Raw genomic sequence first — 17,829 nt, forward strand, 5'->3', positions numbered from 1 at the left:
ACTGCTGCACTTAAGGTTCCGAAGAGCACAGTGGCCTCCATAATCCTTAAAATGAAGACGTTTGGGACGACCAGAACCCTTCCTAGAGCTGGCCGTCCGGCCAAACTGAGCAATCGGGGGAGAAGAGTCTTGGTGAGAGAGGTAAAGTAGAACCCAAAGATCACTGTGGCTGAGCTCCAGAGATGCAGTCGGGAGATGGGAGAAAGTTCTAGAAAGTCAACCATCACTGCAGCCCTCCACCAGTCGGGGCTTTATGGCAGAGTGGCCCGACGGAAGCTTCTCCTCAGTGCAAGACACATGAAAGCCCGCATGGAGTTTGCTAAAAAAAACACCTGAAGGACTCCAAGATGGTGAGAAATAAGATTCTCTGGTCTGATGAGACCAAGATAGAACTTTTTGGCCGTAATTCTAAGCAGTATGTGTGGAGAAAACCAGGCACTGCTATTCACCTGTCCAATACAGTCCCAACAGTGAAGCATGGTGGTGGCAGCATCATGCTGTGGGGGTGTTTTTCAGCTGCAGGGACAGGACGACTGGTTGCAATCGAAGGAAAGATGAATGCGGCCAAGTGCAGGGATATCCTGGACGAAAACCTTCTCCAGAGTGCTCAGGACCTCAGACTGGGCCGAAGGTTCACCTTCTAACAAGACAATGACCCTAAGCACACAGCTAAAATAACGAAGGAGTGGCTTCAGAACAACTCCGTGACTGTTCTTGTGTACATTAATGAGGAAAAAAAAAAAAGAACTTAAATGATTTTAGCAAATGGCTGCAATATAACAAAGAGTGAAAAATTTAAGGGGGTCTGAATACTTTCCGTACCCACTGTAACTGTCTGCTGCATAGTGGGAAACAGAGCTGTCAGGTTTTGATAAAGATTCTGTGGAATAAAAAAGATACAACATCTCTGTTTCTGCTGCTGTTGTGTTTCTATTTCTGTCAAATCTAACAGCTTTTTTTTCACATACATAAAAAAAGAGCTGTTCCTAAACATTCTCCAGAGAGGATAGTTCTGAACGCAGAGTTTATTGTTAAACGGGAAAACTGAAATTTTACAAAATTCTGACATATTGGCTGATATATCGGTTGGACTAGATCCTCTAACAACAGAAACAGAGACAAATGGAAATGAGAACAACTTTATTGTGCATTTGGCTGCATGAAAACACAGAGAGGAAGGAATACAATCATGGAGGTTTAATGAGCTGAAACTATTCCTCCCTTCCTCGCTCTTTTCCTTCTCTCTCTCTCTTCCTAACTACAGCCATGAAAAACTAGATTAATTGTGTGTGTGTGTCAGGACATGCCTTTTTTTTTTACATTGAAAAACTCAGCCTTGAAATATACATTAATGTGTTGACATAAAATTTGTCACTTTCATTTGGTTTAAACTCACAACCGTACCAATTCTATCTGTAAGTATTCCCTACCAGCAGCAGCACTGACCATGAATTATGAGCAGGGATGAGAAGCAACAACTTTTTATTGAGTTATTTTTGAGCTGTGATGAGGTCTGTGATTGCTTTGCTGACAGGTCCACGGCTCCAGCAGGAACAGCAATATCATGTTGTTACAATGAGAGCTTGGCACCAACACTGACTCTAAATAAAAATGGTGCACTTCACCTAAATAAAGTCCCTTGTGCCTATTTCGACTGCCGCACCTCCTCTCTAACACGCACCTATCAGCCATCTCTCATATTTGTCAGAAGTCTAAAGGAGAATGTGAAAATGACACTATCTTTATGTGTGTGTGTGTGTGTGTGTGTGTGTGTGTGTGTGTGTGTGTGTGTGTGTGTGTGTGTGTGTGTGTGTGCTGAGTTCCTGTGCAGGCTGGTCAGTGGTGTGCCGGTAGTCTAAGACTGGTTTGGCGTTAAACCCCAAGGGATACATCATAGGATTCTGTAATTATAAATAGGCCCCGTGCAGAATTCCTTCTCTGGAAATATATCTAGTTTACTCTATTATTAGCCGTGTAAATCCTCCTCGCACCCAGTATCCTCATTCAGTGAGTGGGGGTGGAGGTTAGGGGCACTGCATCTGTGAGATCGATTGCAGCACCTCAGCACTGTTTATGAGTGTGTCATCGTATGAAGATAATCCTTCACTCAGAGAGACAAACCGTCCGGTCGTAATTCACAACACTGTTTGCTTTCTGACAAGCGCTCGCAACACCCCCCCCACCCCGTCCTCTAACAATCTGTCTGAAAGAGCTGTAAATCTGACAGGGATGAAATTTAAAGGTAATTTGCTACACTGCTGCTACGTTTTTCAGGATAGACACAAAGGCAAATGCCAGCAGAGATGGGATAAGATAAAATGTGACATGAAACTTATGTTGGTAGAGAGATACCACTCAGCCATGTTCATGTATGGATACGGGTTGTAGCATATGTGTTTGGCAGTATTTTAAATTAAACAGCCCAGTATCCTGAGGAATTATGTTCATATTGGTATAATTTTACCCCAAAATTTACATCAAATGACAAATGCACAAAGTAGTGAAACTGGAACTTCTGGGATTGTAATGACGAAGGCAAATTATTTAACATCCAGTTATGTTCCATTAGAATATAACCTCAATCAACGGCATGTCATGTGGTTCACTCCATATGTCTCGATAAGGATTAAATGTTATGCTAATCTCTGTAATATCTAATGCTAATATCTGTTTTTTGGAACATCGAACACCATTTCCCCCAGATAAGCTACATGTTTGATGTTTTTTACTAAACATTCACTTCCACTTTCTCATCGTGCTTGGTTGGAACACATTAAAAAGCGTAGTGCTGACAGCGGGTGTCTTTTTAAATGCAGCACTGAATTCCACATTGTTGTTGCAATGAACAGTCTCAACCTGCTGATTATTGTCGAAGACTGGAGTGGCTGGTGAAGTGAGAAACCTGTCAAACTCAAAGGGTCTGTTATTTGGCATTTGAGTCCTGTCAAGATGTTTTCAACCATTTAGTTTAGTAAACATCATAAAATGTTTCCATCTAACATATTCAGGCCTGAAGATCGCATAAATAAAAACTAAGGCAGTTATGAGGCTGTGGGGGTTAAAACTCAATAGAGCATCATTACTCACAGTTATTATAACCAGTATAACTTCAGTATTCTCTAAAGAAATACAACTCCTTCAGTTTCAGCATTTTACTTGTTATACCAATAACATAACACTGAGCTGCATTAACCTTCCAACTGCAACCCTGATGCACAAAGATGGTTCAGGTGTTTCCTCCAGGAGATAACTCATGGAAATAAAGTTTGTTGCTAAGCAGCACAGGCCAAAACTTGGTTTAATGGAAAATAACTTATTTGTTGCCAAGCAACATTATTTTATTGGCTGTACTGAGAACCTCTGGGAAATACTGAGGTCTTCAGTGTGGAGAATAAAACAGAACTGTCTTAAATTATGACTCATGCTTATTAACATGTTCATCAGTGGGTCCACTGTGGCCCAGGAGAGCTACAATATCAGGCAGACACTGGAAAAGAGAGAGAGAAGTCCGTGTTCATCCTATACTTTGTTGTTTTTTAGTACAGTGGAGGCCAACAAGGAGCAGAATGAATGAAAACATGTATACTGAGACAAACAAGAGAGAAGGGAAGAAGAAGTGTTCAGACATACAAGAACGGCACCAGTCAAGTTTAGGCACACCTTCTCATTCAATTGTTTTTCATTAATTTTATTATTTTCTGCATTGAAATTAAAATTGAAGACGAAACTAGAAAGGAACACATATGTTGTAAACACAAAAGCAGAACAAATCAGAATATGTTTCATGTTTTAGATTCTTCAAAGTAGCCAGCTTTTGCTTTGATGACAGCTTTGCACACTCTTGGCATTTTCTCAATCAGCTTCATGAGATAGTCAACTGGAATGTTTTTCCATTAACATGTCAGCCTTGTCAAGAGTTAATTTGTGGAATTTCTTGCCTTCTTAACGTGTTTGAGACCATCAGTTGTGTTGTGCAGAGGTAGGGTTGGTACTAAGTTCTATACAGTGAAAAGCCCTATTTCACTACTATTTTAATCCATATTATGTTGAGAACCACTCAACTTAAATAAAGAGAAATTACAGTCCATCTCAACTTTAAGACATGACGGTCAGACAATCTGGAAAATTTCAAGAACTTTGAACGTATGTGCAGTTACAAACACTATGATGAAAATGGCTCTCTTGAGGACCATCCAAGGAAGTAAGACCAAGAGTTACTTCTGCTGCAGAGGGTAATTAATAGCACCTCAGATTGGAGCCTATATAAAGGCTTCACAGAGTTTAAGTAGCAGACACGTCTCAACATCAACTGTTCAGAGGAGACTGCATGAATCAGGCCTTCATGATCAAATTGCTGCAAAGAAGCCACTACTGAGGAGGAACAAGAAGAAGAAGAGGAATGTTTGGGCCAAGAAACACAAGGAATGGACATTAGACCAGTGGAAATATGTACTTTGTTCTGAAGGGTCCAAATTTGAGATTTTTGGTTCCACCCAGCATATCTTTGTGAGACGCAGAAAAGGTGAGCAGATGGTTTCTACTTGAGAGGTTGCCAGTGTAAAGCATGGAAGAAGAGGTGTAATGTGCTGGTGGATGTCTTTGGACTGAGCAATATGGTCATCATAGAAAAAAGAACTGCCACTTCAAGTGGAAAGGAGGTTGCGCCACCGTTTCAGCTCCATTTTACAGCTGTCATCTAAGAAAACATAGTAGTGGGGTGATGGGATAGTGGCATTAAGAGGAAGAGGAAGGATTGACCTTGGGGAATGATGCCTATGGTGAAGTTCAAGCAGGGAGAGAAGCTGGTGCTTATTAATAAAGCTGGGGTGAGGAGGTAATATGAAATATACAAGAAGATAAGATACCGATAAGTTACCGTTTCTCTGTAGGAGAGTAGGCCTGAAGGGAGAGTGAATCCATTGTAATGCAGAGGAATTCAAAGACATACAGGGCCCTGCTCTCTGCCAAAAGGGGAACACTGACCTGAAGAAAAGTGAGACCATTGTTCAAGGTGATGATGGTGGTGTAATGGTGAAGAAGTCATCCACAAGATGAATGATGTATGGAAGTCTGTGGCTGTTGATGTGGATCCAGCAGAGTGCTTCGGAAAGTGAATCAAATATCTTGGGAGTGATGTTGTATCCAAAACGTAGACTGATTTTGAAATAAAAGAAACCTTTCCAAGAAATGCAAAGAAACCTCCAGAAATTCAGGTGAATGGACATAACTTAGGCATAAGAAGGTGCTAGTGATCTCAGCCTTGGCCAACCAGGTGCAATGGCCAGTGAGATGGATGAGGTCGATGACACGTGATTGCTGCACAATGCATGGTAAAAATCTGGACTTGGGGTGAGGCTGTTGATGCAAGATCTAGTGGCACCATAGGGAGAAGAGAGATCACTAATGAGTCCCTTCAGATGAAAGAGGGGCTGTGGAAAAGGGCAGAGCTGAAGGATCCACATTAGCCTTGGCGGCAGGAAGGGAATAAGAAAGGATACTGGATAGAGGCGCAGCCTGCTGACAAATGTTTGAAAGAAAAGCAGGCTGAAGCAGTTTGCTGCACCGCTGTAGCAGGCTGCCTCGTGACATCATAAGTGTGCTGTGTGCAAGAGGTGCTGTGCAGGGAACCCAGGAGCAAGCGGTCGGATGGAGTGCTGGTAGAAGTGGAGGCTGTGTGGAACTGGAAGAGCCTGGCTTTTTATTGTTGGTCCAGTAAAATTAAATATTTCTGTTCTTGGTGGAGGTGGACAACTGCATGGTGGGAGATGGAAGTAGCACTGGTGGGAGCTGTATCTGGCCGTGGCAAGTTTGCCCCTGCATGGTAGAGAGCTAATGAACAGGGAGTATCGGACAATGCTTCACTGGCGAATGTTGATGATGGAGGGTGGACTTGATGGCAGAGTGAACAGGGGATATTCGAAGACCACAAATCAAGCAGATCACTGTCCAAGGGACTGAGAACCAGCTTGCAGTCCATGATAAGGTAAGCGATTGACAAGATAACTCAAGAAACAGTTAATGAACAATTGTGAGAACTGAGACAAATGGGAGAGAAGAGGCTGAACACACACAGCTGTATGCACAGATAACTGGATTAAAAAGACATGGGTGATTGACATTAGAGAGGCACATGTGATTGCATCAGTCAGAATGTGGCAATGTGGTAAATGTCTCTGAAAGTGAACCTACAAAGAAATATGACCTGAATCTCCACCTCTCTTTGGTTTTATGGAGCTGTACAGCGAGTTTCAACTCGCTGTACAGCTGTCTAGCCCAAAATCTTTTCCTGTTTGACTTTGATCTCACCAATCTCATAGTGTAGGTATAACAGAAATTTGCCAGTTAGCCACCAATCATCTTAGTGTAGACAAATGTGTGCTGATAAATGTAGCCAAGGACAGACATTGTGACAATGTTGACTAAAAAGTGGTCAACTCATTTAACATCTAAAATGATAATGTGGTGTTAACATGAATAGAAGTCTGCATATTGAGGTGGAGGAATGGTTCGATGACTCAGGAGATCAGGTTTTTGAAAGTGAAACTTAAGTTATGGGAGTGAAGTTGTAATTTTAACCTAAATCATCATATTTTCCCATATCCAACCAAGTAGTTTTAGTGCCTAAACCTAACCAAACTGTTACAATTTCAGAGTGTTAATCAAGTGTGGTGTGTTTTATTGCTACAGAGACAACGAAAGTCCGATATGCATACAGCTATATTAGATGGTCTGGGGAATCAGTATTTTACAAAGTGGGAATGAGAGCTGTTTGTGAAAGGGGCACCATATACTGATGCAGAAGGGAGCCTTGTGCGTTGGTATAAGACACCAAAGCGTGTGACAAAGCACTGGAAACTGACGCCCTGGGAATGAGAACTGGTTGGGTGCAACAGGCAAGCTCATTAGCCATCAAGCATGTAAAATGACATTAGCAGTGAGCTTTTGCTGTCAGCATGTTTATTTGTCTGTTCCTTAGCACCATAAAAGAACAAGAAAAAGAATGATGATGTCCTGCATTATGCAAAAACTTCTGTATGCTGTAGGCCACAATATGCAGTTTAAAGTGCTTGCTGTCTAACAGCATCTTAAATCCCCTTAGTGGCGGTAGAATAGAGGGGGGTCTGCATCCAAAATGTTTTGTAACTTTCCAAAACAGGCAATCCAACATTTACGCCCACTTTACGTAGCGCTTGGCCACTTCTCTCTGAAGCTCTCTCAAGCGTTTTCATTTTTCATCCAGCTACTTCTGTCACTTTTTGTCATTACAACTCAGTACAACATCGTGAATGTTTCCGAGGAGAGAAAGTGTGTAAAATGATTCCCATTTAAACAATTCACTGGGCGTGGTAACAAACAGCCTCCAACTGTAACAAAACTTGAGCACAACCTTCACTTTTCCTCTTGCAATGCACTCTGAGGTAACCTGATATAGAAAATAACAGATTCGTTGGAGTAATCACCATCGGCTATTGCCTGTACGTTAGTGTGTTTGGGAATGGACAGATTGTTTTGATGGTACAGTATCTGACTGTGAGAATGAGGTCAGCTTGAATGTTGTGGCATGAGTCTGATAGGCTACAAACCGTAGTTCAGTACCTCTGACCTGACCCCCCTCCCCCACCCACCCACATATAAACACTTCCTGTGTGCACACTAATAAGAGCTTAAGAGTGAAGGATCTCGGCATGTATTAATAGACACAGAGAGCTTCATGGCAGTAATGAGGGTATTTAGGATAGTGGAGATGTGTTAAGATTAAGCACAGGTGTCACTCACGTGTGCACACTCGCACACATACATACAGCATATCGGCACAAGCGCAAACGTACTCATGCATACATCAGCTTATATGGACACACATTAGCGTAGGTTATCAGAGAGATTCACTGCTTAGGGTCACAGGGTAACTGTGTGTGTGTGTGTGCGTGCGTGCGTGTGTGTATATGTCTGATTACAGCAGGTGCTGGTTCACTGCACTTGACCTTTGCTCCCACGTTTATGAGCATGATCACATGTACAAACGTGAAACCACACACACACATACACACACACACACACACACACACTGCTACACAACAGCCTATACAAGTTATTTCTGTCTGACACCTCTGATGATAAACAATCCATAATCTTTCACTAATCTCCTTCACACCTCAAACGAAGTCTCACTCTACAACAATGCACAGCAGTTTAACAAAGGCAGGTGTTTAATAGAAAATTCAGTTACATAATCTATATATAATGTGTGCCTCTCCAAATTGTATAAATTACATATATGTACATACACATTATATGTAGGCCTATTTATTTCAAAACAACAGCAGTTTTATACGTGTCTGATATATCTGAAATATATATAAATATATATTGTCACATTATGCTGTTGTATTGAGTTATTAGTCCATGTATTACTTAGACATCCAACCAACCTGTGGGCATCATTGTAAGATCTTTTTATATTGTGACAAATATCCTCCATTGAGTTTAAAAGGATTCTGAGCTCTTTATCTCTTTTCATTAAGTAAATATTAAGTAAACTGATTACTTTTCACAACATGACAAAATCCTTTAACAAAAAGGGCACATGCAATTAATTCATCGCAATATCTATTGTGCAAACTTTTACAGAAGGATAGATTCACAGTTTTTCAAGTCTGTCTTACAAGAAAAGTCAGGTGCACATGAAAGTGCATTAGGAAGGAATCTCGTAGTGACCATAATGAACAGGAGGTGATTGATGATGATTGCAGCTAGCGAATCTGATTGCAGCGTTCTTATGCGTTCAGGAGGTAGAACAGGTCGTCCACTTATCACAGAGTTGGCGGTACAATCCCCTGCTCCGCATGTCGAGGTGTCCTTGGCCAAGACACTGAACCCATTGGTTGGCTTGCACCTTGCATTACTGATCTGCGTGTTTGAATGGGTGAACGAGGGGCAAATTGTTAAGCTTTATATAAATGCAGTCAATTTATATGTTCATACATGGTGTTACGTGCAGCAGTTTGCTGCTGGCTCTCTCTCTCTCTCTCTCTCTCTCTCTCTCTCTCTCTCTCCCTCTCTTTGTCAGCTCTGTCTCCCTCCTTCCTCTGCCTGCTGTGCACCTGAGGTAAATCACCACTCAGGTAGAGAGGAGGAGGGGATAAGAGAGAGGGAGAGGAGGAGGAGAGGCAGAACACATGGCACACGACTGACGACACTTGGTGCAGGTAGAAAGGAGGTTTTTCCTTCCTCTGTTTTGTTTTTTTTCTTTCCCGCAAGCCCGTTCATTTCCATGCCCGTTTAGGGGCTGGGGTTTTGTTATTTTAGTTTGTTTTGTTAGTTAGCGTCTTTTGTTTATTCTAGTTTTTGTCTTTAATAGTTTAGGGGGAGACGTCAGGAGCGACGATCCGCTGTAGGGTTGGCCCGGCGTTTCCCTTCTTTTGTTTCTTTTGGCCGGGGTCTCCAGTCCCTTTTTTGTTTCACTTTTGGTTTGTTTGGGATTTGTTCTAAAATAAAGCTTGTGGGTAAATAGACAACTACCTGTATTGGCGTCCTTTTTCTTATATGTTGCTGCCTCCTGCCCCTAGACAGCTTTGTTTGATTTGTTTGTGGGGAGGCCGTAACACATGGCTATATAATAGACGTTTGTATGGGTTGAGCTTTGGCTGAACCAGAATGAGGACTGGGAATTTTGTCCCCACCTCTTACAGTGAAGTTGCTCGTTTGGAGGGAAGAAATTAATACAAAAACCAATTACTATTTCAATCCACATATGGACATTAGAGGACTGTAAGCATGGATACTGAGGCGACATGCACGTGCTGTGAACAGACACTGATTATAAACCAGACATGGAGGCAACAATCCTGTGGCATGTATTTCTGTGTGTGTGTGTGTGGGTGTGGGTGAGGGTGTGTGCATTCATGGATATGTGTCCACAAGAATGCCAACTGCTCGCCGTGAACAGGTGGGTCGGGCGCTGTAACAGGGCGTCAGATGCCGCGTGGTGAGGAAAGGCTCGCTGACACCAAACGGCAGCTTCAGATGGATCTGAGCTGATCCTCAGGTTCAAGGTTAAAGACGGGAGGGGGGGAGGGAAGGGCTCATAATGATCAGAATAATAAAGGAACACACTGCCAGAGAAAAATGCTTGTCATGTGGCACGCTTCTGTCAAGCATAATTCTGGTTTACTTCAGCTTCAGTTTTATTTTCATTGTGTTTGGCATTTTCATCCGTAATTGTAACTGATAAGTTAATTGAGATCTGGGAACACAATGACATCACTATGAAGAAGTCTGACATGGCAAGAAACAGGTTAGATCATATGGTGAGTATAGTGTTTTCCCTGTAAGATTTGATTTGACTTGTTTTACTGAAGTCATGTTCTCAAGAAATGCATATAAAGCATTTTAAGGCCCTAAGGAATTCCTTAATCATAATCTTTTCAGTGACTCAACAACAAAATTAAAAGAATATGTACCTTCATAGACACCTCATTGTATGCAAATAAACAGAATGAAAATGTGTCAACAAGAAAACTTTGTTAGTAAAACTTGTTAGTACTTTCTTGCTCTTTTACCATAGGCACAAATGCACCCCCAAATTATTTAAAATGTATCACACTAAGAACCGAAACAACAATTATCCTTTGAAACATAACCAGGATTTAATGCAACAAGAAGTGAAGCAAAGCTGCAGCAAAAGGCAGCAAAAAAATGAGCGCCAGCTAGGAAATATGGATGTCAACAATGCAGGTTTCAACGGGTTCCATATATCAGCTTAGGAAATTATTTAAGAAAATGTATTCAACACCTCTGTTAGACCTCAAGGGTTCACATAATGAGTCTCAAAGAGAAATAGTGAATGTAAAAATGACCTTTTTCTTTGTTCGAGATAAAACTCCACAGGTCCCCCTTTAATTTTCCTCATTTTCTCTTGAGTCAGTTGCCTTGAAGACATTATCATTAGATGATTTGACTGAGAATGAGTTGGACGGGACCACATCTCCCTCCTCCTGGTGAGGTGCACTGTGCTTTATTCTTTTTTACTTTTGTGATAAAACCATTGAAATGTTTATTTGTGATGGGAAAATGTAGCGTAAAGAAGGTTGATAATGATAACTGAGTAATTTCTGAGTCATAATGTCATCAATCCTTCTAAAGTTTGGCAGCATTAGCCACCATAAGCCATCAGTGATATCAGATCATGTACAACTCATATGTTCAAGTGAACAAGGGTGTGTTTTATGACTTAGGAATTCAACATTTCATTTGTAAGAGCAAAATTAAGTTGTTTCTTACAAAAGCTATAGGGTGAAATATTAAGGATATTAATATTTATTATTGAAAACCAGGCAAGAGCTGGCAGAAGTTTATTGTCCATCTCAAAAACACTTCATCAGTGTGGATGTTTGATCTCTCCTCTGTTACACTGACTCACCCTGCAGGCTGTGTCGCCCTGCTGCTCTGGAGAATATCTGTGGTCAGTGCTGCGGTGTTGAGGGAACTCCATGCACTGGTGCCCATCACACCCTGAAAATAATAGTTTGGTATTTTCTGACTCAGCTGCTGTTCAGCTGTCACACGCTTCATTCAAGGGGCTGGGCACACACGCCCACCATTTGGCAATAAGGTCCAAAACAAGGTTAGATTTAAAGCGTCTTGGCATGAAAAGGCCAGTACGTCTGTGGTGTTGATGGGGCAAAATAGAGAATGATGCAAGAATCATAATAAAAATTGTGTATTTAATAAAACTACTTAGAGTAAAAATGTATTTTGTTGTTAAATTTGTGAGAAAACAGTCCTACGGGTCAAATATTAATGATTATACTGTAAATTAAAATGTTTTCAGTAACACATTTTAATATCGACATCAAACTGCAGCAGATAAAGTGAAGTTGATCACATATGAATGAATTAAATACATATGAATTATGAATGTGAGTAGCAGGTAATTTCACAGTCTATAAGACACACCAGACTCTGGTGGATGTGTTCCCATGTCTGTTATCTACGGTGGCCCTGAAAGCTCAATACACTTAAGAAAATACATGTGTGGAGAAAAACACATCTGCAGTCATTTTAGATGATGAGTTTCCAAATATTTCATTAAATGCGTGACAAGTGAGAAATGCACACCTCACAGTGAGGACAGGAAACATCTAAACTATTGCTATTGCAATTAATGGAAATGTTAATGGCCACTCAAGTCATCAGTTTGGTTGGACATTCTGGCATCCTTTTATTGCATGTCCTCTGCGCAACAGCCAACAGTAATGATTTTGAATTGGGTTAAAGGAAGTAGAAGCACAAAAGCTAAAAGTAAGAGACTCTATGTCCAATGGAAATGAATTGAAATACACAAGAAAGTCCAAAAACCTCCGTCTGTACATGGCAGTTGTACCCAGAGGATACTTTGTCAAATGACAGAATATTTCTTTGTGCAAAATTAGTCTGTGAACTGATGACCCAGGCAGCGTTCCAAGCTGCTGTTAATAATGATAATAATAATAATAATAATAATAATAATAATAATAAAATTACATTAGCCTACCTCCCTTCTAGCTAAACGTATCTGGTTAAAATAGGATGTAGTTCTTTTATCCATAGTATGACCTTTATTATTTGAGGGAAAAAATCACTCGGCTGTGATGCTGAGGGCCTAAATAGCTCTACTAATAGTTTTAGTTTAGTTTTAATTTCAGTGTCAGAAGTTTAAGACCCTGTTCAGTTCATCACTGCACATTGGTGACTGATGTTTGAGCAACTATTCTACATCAGTGCCAATCAACAGAAAAAAAACATTGTGACTGTACATTCAGCGGAGTTTCCCCTTTAAAACCGAGAGAACAGAAGAGCTTTTCTGTGTTCTCCTGTGGTACTTTTTTATTCAAAAGGAAGCTTTCAAATCCTATTTCTGTCCTGAGAGCAGGATTGTGTTGCATGTCAACTCCAGCGTTTGATGCCAAGTTGTTCAGCTGGACTGAACTGAAGATGATCAGAAAAGCCAGGCAAATTCTGGCTTTTGACAAAAAGCCAATGGCGTTTGATGCTACAACAAAAAATAGAGACTTTGATCTGGCTAAAGCTGTTGCTTTGAGTTAGGCCAAGTAGGTAAAACAAACCATGCAGTAGGGTGAAAAGTTGCAAATGTAAATTTGAGTTTGATGAGGCTGAAATCATAAATCATAACCTACAAGGTGCATAAAATAGTAGCGCCAGTACTCATCCATGCATTCCCAGCATGCATTGGGCCAGAGCTAGGTTACGTCTTGGAGAGTCCATCAGTCCATCAAACAGTATAGTCAACTGTGTTACATAAAACTGCTGACTAAAGTGTACATTGGCGCTACTTTATGCTAAAATTGCTCAGCTGGGAGAGCACTGAAAATCTAAAGGTAATCCTGAGCTTCAGGCTACAATTGTCATTGTCTGACATGGCTGTTACTAATGTTTGTGTCAGGGTTGGGTGAACAACAAAAATATGTTTGTATTGAATATACAAATGAAATTGGCATTCATCCTCTATCTCTTGGTAAGGGGGCAAAAGAGATAAGATTGTCAGACTGTATATATACTTACTGTGATGGAAATCTTAGGATGCAGGAAGTGAGGTCACACTTTATACTGCAGAAATACTTAGTCAAAGGCAACTGGACTTACCCTTTTAAAGTTCAGTGGGTAACCTTTATAAAAATGGCTTTTTGACATATTTGCTGTCACTATATCCTGACAGAATCAGAATACGGGAGGAGAATTAAGTCTACTCTCTTCTCAATGCTACCAACTGCAGCTTTGATACTCAGATTATGCTTTGTGTCCATATAGCCACAAGGGTTAGAGTGACGCAAATCAGCCCATGTTCACAAGTTGCTATATGACACATTCACTGCCAACGTGAACCATCTCACGACAAATCATGATGAACTTGAAAGTGTAAAACACAGAACAGAAGCAGGTGAACATGCAGGTTTGAGTTTAACCCTTGTATGGTGTTCAGGTCTGTGGGACCCGTTTTCATATTTTCATCAAGAGAAAAATGATACGATTCATTATTTTTTCAAACTCAGACTCATTGGCCTTGGCTCATATTGATGAGTCTGAGTTTGAAAAAATGATTAATCGTATCATTTTTCTTTTGATAAAGAACATAAAAATGGATGAAATCGGGTCCCACAAACCCGAACACAGTTCTCTACAGTACAATTTGTATGTGTTTAAAGCTCCTTTTACCCATGGAACTACTCATCCATGGCATTGCATGCAGGTATAAAAGTGTTTCTCTGACTGTAAGTGGTGTAAACCATGCAGAGAGAATAATGAGTCATTTAAAGAGAAATGATGAGTCAGTCAGTCAGTTGGGAACCTGCTGTAGGAGCCCCTGAGAGACATAAAAATAAGATGGAAGGGAGGCTAAAGAGAAGAGGTTGGAGAAAGGGAAAAGAGCAGTAGGGAAAAATAAAATTAGAGCTTCAGAGTTGAAAAGATGAGGCAAAAAATGAAAAAAGAAAACAAAAGGACTCAGATACAAGAGTGGAAAAGATGGGAGAGAAACGAGAGGAAAAAAAGAGTTAAGGGCCAAAAGGGCTAAAAGAGAAAAATGGGGAGAACAGACCACATTACAGTAGAGGAAAGAAAAAGAAGGAGAGGGGAATTCATGAAGCAGTGGTCAGTAATTGGGGGGTTCAGAAGTTGATCCACATTCTTGTAGAGTGAGGATAGAGAGTAATGGCTGCCAGCAGTGTATGTAGGGCACAGAAACACCCTGTAGACAAGAGCGATGAGGAAGACAGATGCTTCTCTCAGTATTCTCCTCAGTATCATTTCCATCCATCACTTACATTTGCACTGAGGAAGATTGTAATGTCAAAGTGTGGCCATCTATTCGTCAGTCAAATAGCAATTAATCATCTTTAATCTTGAAGCATTCGCGCAAACTGTTAAACTGCATTATTTTCAGTCCAGTCCAGCACTTTGGTCCAGATTGAAACTTTGGGGACACATTTTTGTACAGTTAATTGTGATCCCTAGATGATGAATCTGACTTTTCCTCTTGCACCACCATTGAAAACTGAGATTGACATCCATGGTTTTAAATGAAATGGCTCATCAGCTATTGAATGGGTTGGTATAAAATTTGGATATATTTTTGGTGGCCCCCTTAAATTTTCTTGTAACACAATCCCCGGTCAAAATCTGAAATTGTTCAGTACTTTTGGAGACAAGAGAGTAAAACTTTCCCTCCTATGTCAGTTTCATTGATTTTGAAAAGGCATTTACCAGTGTTGATCGTGAGACACTTTGGCATGCCGCCTAAGTCCATTAGCATCATCGAGAGCTCATACCGAGGGATGCAATGTTGAGACTTTGATGAAGGATGCCAATCAGATGTCTGCTCTAGCCCTTCCTCCTCTGCATAAATCGGATCACGAACCAAGTAACAATAGCCGAACCGACATACAGTGGCGCATGGTGGAACAGCTAGAAGATCTAGATTTTGCTGATGACACTGCACCTCTTGCACACATTCACCAAGAGATGCAGGACAAATCACACAGTAGAAAGAACTGCTGCTACACTCGAGCTAAAGATCACCACATTAAAAGCAAAAGTCATGATAATCAATAACAAGAACGATGAACTAATAATTACAGATCATAACAAACTAAGGCGGGAAGACAGCTTTACCTTGGGGGTATAATTACTGTGGATGGAGGAACAGAGGATGATGTGAAAGCCAGGATGGGAAAAGCAAAAATACCATTCAACATCCTAAATAACACCTGGAAAAGATCAAGAAGAATTAAATCTTATCTGTTGTATAGGTATAAATCGTGGAAAATTGCCACAGTGAACCCTGAATTGAAAGAGTAGTTTCCTCCTAATGGCGAATCAGCAACCTCCCATAAATAGGTGAATGTGAATGTAGTGTTGAAACACTTTGAGTAGTTGAAAAGACAAGAAAGGCACCATAAAAGTACAGTCCATTTACCATTTACTGTACATCATCCCTAACACCAACCTGTGGGAGCACATCAAGAAAGATCCTACAGAACTTCAAATTAGAGGAAGGCCACACACAATAAATCAGTCACACATTAACACAGGAAACACAGAAAAACCAGGAAAAGAAGCATAGAAAAAGATATTAAGGCTGATGGGCTGTAATGGCAGCAACTGGGACAAAAGGAGAGCTTTCGCTGATGGTGTGTGTTCCTTAGGGAATACAAAAGCCTAAGTAAGTAATACCCTAGTCTATGACTAAAGGAACTGTACAAACTGTCGGCTGTGCCATTTGCAAGTGATCAGATTGGATTTTAGTGTCCAGACTTTACCAACGTATCTGCATGGCCCGCTGTGGTAACTGCATACATTGGTGATGTGGCTTTACAGCGCAGAAACATGAGAAATGGAGTTCCATGATGCCATCATCCAAACAACTGCGCTGTGAAGGTACAGAACTCCTCAGGTCGCAGCAGACAAAGACAGCGACGGAAGAGGCTGGTAGAGATTGCAACGTTCTGTGCTGCAGTCAAGGTTGGCTGAGTTGTGAGTGATGCAAAAGACACTTTGAAATCCGTTTGAGCAGCCAGAGCATCTGCACTGAGACGCATCAGTAGAAATCCAATTCGAATCACATTTCATGTAGCCTCAAAACGTGGTTTGGATCTGATTTGTAAAAATCACATTTCATGTGTTTTTTCGCTGTCCAGACCTTGAAAATCATTCTGGATACAACATACTGGATATTTTAGAAACTGCAGTCTGAACAAAGCCGAGTCTTCTTAGGAGGGACTTACTTCCTCTGCAGTGGTAAAATTAAATCTGTAAAATAGTCAGACTAATCCCAACAAAGTTTAATAAATAACAGATACACACAGACAAATGTGCACACACACTCTCTCTCTCTCACACATACACACACAGCTATGAAAATTATACATATATATTTAGCTCCTGTATCTATGTAGACTGGTGTGCACAAACACAACAGATGAAGTATGACGCTTGTGTGATTTAAATAAACAGATAAAAATACAGACTGGCGAAACTGTTTCCAGGTTAAAAACCATCCCAAGTATACAGCAGAGTCTCTCTCATACATCGCTCCTCTTTTCTTTCTCTTTGTCTTTGTGAGTCTTTCTTTTCTTGTCCGTCTTTGCAGCTGTCTTCATTTTCCTCCTCTACTTTGATATCCATCTGCTGTATCTCTCTGCTGTTGCTGTCTTTGTCATTTTATCTCTCTCTATTCATCCCTCTGCCTCTTCGTATTTTTCTCTCTTCATCTCATTCTGCTCTCAATTCTTTCACGTTTCTCCTCATCAGTCTTATTCGTTCTCTCTTTATTATCTCCCAGTATATATGTGTGTGTCTGTGTGTGTGTGTGTATATATAAAGTGTAATCTTACTCTTCAATCATTATCACTTCCCCTCCTCTCTTCCCTTTTCATCTCTCTCATTCTCTTGCTTTCTCTCATCAGCTCATCTATATCTGTGTTTTGTTCTCTGAATCTGTCTTTTCCTTCCTCTTTCCACCTCTACTGACCTGTCAGCCACCTCCTCTCTTGCTCTTGCTCTCCCAGTTGTGACCTCTCGTTTCTCTTTCCCTCTCTCTCTCTCTTTTCTCTGTTTTCTACTCTAGATTTTACTCTAATTTGGACTGACACCAGCCTTGCTACACTAATCCGTACAGTTAGCTCTAATGAGTTTAATGAGAGCGCCCAAATTTCAAAATAACATTAGTTATGGTAAATTAACATTGAAATAGGCGTTAAAAACAATATATATTTTTATTTCATCTTTAATTGTTATCATCCTTGGTTTATTTAATTAATTTAAATTGTACTTCCT

General features: G+C 40.6%; 1 pseudogene; it reads left to right on the forward strand.

Annotated features, from left to right (window-relative positions):
- LOC139211311 (uncharacterized) overlaps positions 1–17,829 on the forward strand; it is a 22,498-nt pseudogene continuing 4,669 nt past the window's right edge.

This window comes from Pempheris klunzingeri, chromosome 12 (assembly GCF_042242105.1).
Source record: "Pempheris klunzingeri isolate RE-2024b chromosome 12, fPemKlu1.hap1, whole genome shotgun sequence".
In the NCBI taxonomy this organism is placed as follows: domain Eukaryota; kingdom Metazoa; phylum Chordata; class Actinopteri; order Acropomatiformes; family Pempheridae; genus Pempheris; species Pempheris klunzingeri.